This window comes from Lathyrus oleraceus, chromosome 3 (genome assembly GCF_024323335.1).
Source record: "Lathyrus oleraceus cultivar Zhongwan6 chromosome 3, CAAS_Psat_ZW6_1.0, whole genome shotgun sequence".
Classification (NCBI taxonomy): Eukaryota; Viridiplantae; Streptophyta; class Magnoliopsida; order Fabales; family Fabaceae; genus Lathyrus; species Lathyrus oleraceus.
The window spans coordinates 343230163-343232236 of NC_066581.1; the positions used below are offsets into that span (position 1 = coordinate 343230163).

General features: G+C 36.3%; 1 non-coding gene across 1 annotated transcript; it reads left to right on the forward strand.

Annotated features, from left to right (window-relative positions):
* Positions 1–1436: 1436 nt before the first annotated feature.
* On the forward strand, positions 1437–1543 carry LOC127134155 (small nucleolar RNA R71). Its single transcript, XR_007807915.1, has one exon. It is a non-coding gene; the product is annotated as a small nucleolar RNA R71 (small nucleolar RNA).
* Positions 1544–2074: the final 531 nt, after the last annotated feature.

Consider the following 2074-nt stretch of genomic DNA (forward strand, 5'->3'; position numbering starts at 1 on the left):
CTAAGTTCGACTATTTCTAAATCTATTAACACTTTCCCGGTCGCCAAGAATGGGCGTCTGAGAATAACTGAACCACCTATGTCTCCCTTCATATCTACTACCACAAAATTTGCAGGAAAAACTAGACCATCAACATGTAATAACACATCTTATAAGACACCATGAGGATGAGTAACAAATAAATCAGTTAAGGTGAGAGTTATATTACTAGGTATGATCTCTCCCAAATTTAACTCTTTCTCCTTATTAAGATGTATTAAATTAATACTCTACCTTAAATCACATAGAGAATGTGGGATCTCTACCCCACCAATATTACAAGAGATGGTAATCTTACCTGGATCCTTCAGTTTTGTTGCCATTGTTTAGAGCAATGTCGTATCACATTTCTCAGTCATATTTACCTGCTCTATATCCAGCTTCTGCTTTGTACTAGTTAATAACGTCTTCATCAAGCTTGGTTAACATCTCTTTAAACCTGGTAAACAACCCTGCCTCATCTCCCTATAGTGGTTTCTTCTTAATGAATGCATATGGCAGTTTTACATAATCGAGTAGGTCTGGGTTAAGGTCATTAAGAATTTTTTTCTTAGTCCTTCTTCAAGGGGAGTTTTTTTTCTATCAATTGCTCAATGGTAATCCCCTTCTCAACTTGGTCACTCTATTTTTCACTCACCTCTTTCTCAGACCCCACTTCATCCTCTTCAATCAGGTCTCATTTTTAGGATTATCCATAATGTTTCCCATAAATCCTCTACTAGAACTAGGTAAATAGGCTATTTGCTGAGATAACTGACCAATTTACAACTCCAAATTTTTTATAGGTGCATCATGGTTCTTACTCATTGTTTCATGCTATTTATTTACCTGTTCAAAACTAATATGAGTGGCCTGAATGAATTTTTTGAGGGTCTCCTCAAGGGGTGAAGGTTTCCTTTGGGTTGAAGCCTGTTGATTTTGCTGAACACCTTGATTAACACTTATATTATAATTATTGCTCCATTTGAAGTTTGGGTGATCCTTCCATTCGCGATTGTAGGTGTTAAAATATGAAATATTTTTTTGGAAAGATGAAAATTTAGCTTCTTCACTCGACCCTTCCAAAGATCACATTCCATTTGCATGTCCCTCTCCATAAAAATCACATTTCAGTGCTTGGACCTAAATCACGTTAGCTTGACTCAAGCTGCTTTTAGCTAGCTTTTCATTCAATAGTTCAATTTGAGCTAAAAGTGTAGTATGAGTATCAATAACTAACATACCTTTTGGTGTGCCTATAGTTTCAGTTTTCACTGATTTTTCACTCTTTGAACGAAATTCATGTAAGCACATATTTTCAATCAAGTCTTTAACTTGTGGTCCTATCATGATTCTGATGATCTAGAAATATGCTTGTTTGACCCTTGAGGCCTTTAATAAAATTTTGCATTTGCTTCATGTTATGATTTGGGCACCTGTTTAATAAAAGTTTAAACCTTTCCCATGAGTCATACAACAATTCAGTTTCATGCTGCTCAAAGTATGTGATATCAGCTCTTCGTTCAGCAAATTAGGTGGTGGTAAAAAATATCTCCAAGAATTTATTCTTCAACTCTTTCCATGTCCATATAGTTCCAATTGGAAGGCAAAGCAACCAATCTTTATCTTTTCCAATTAGCGAGAAACTAAACAACCTCAACTTGACTTGGTCTTCAGTGATATCATTTGGCTTGCATGTTGAGGTTGTTTCATAGAAGCGAGCATGGTGCTCCCAGAAGTCTTGATTTGCATTCTCGTCGAACGAATTATCTTTCAAACCTAAAAGCACATAAATTTCTATGTCAAAGTTAACTGGGTTTTCTGATACAAACACTCTAGAAATAAGTCCTTCATCAGTCCTTTTGCAGTAGTCCCCCATAATGGATGGTGGTGGTATATCTTCCATGATGATTTCCTCTTTGGAGTCCGAAGAAATCAGTGAATTGTCTTCTACTAACATCCTTTGAGTTAGAGTCTCTTCTCTAACCTCTCTCCTAATGGCACATGCACTCCTTTCAATTTCGGGATCAAGTGGTATCAATTAAGATCCTGAGTT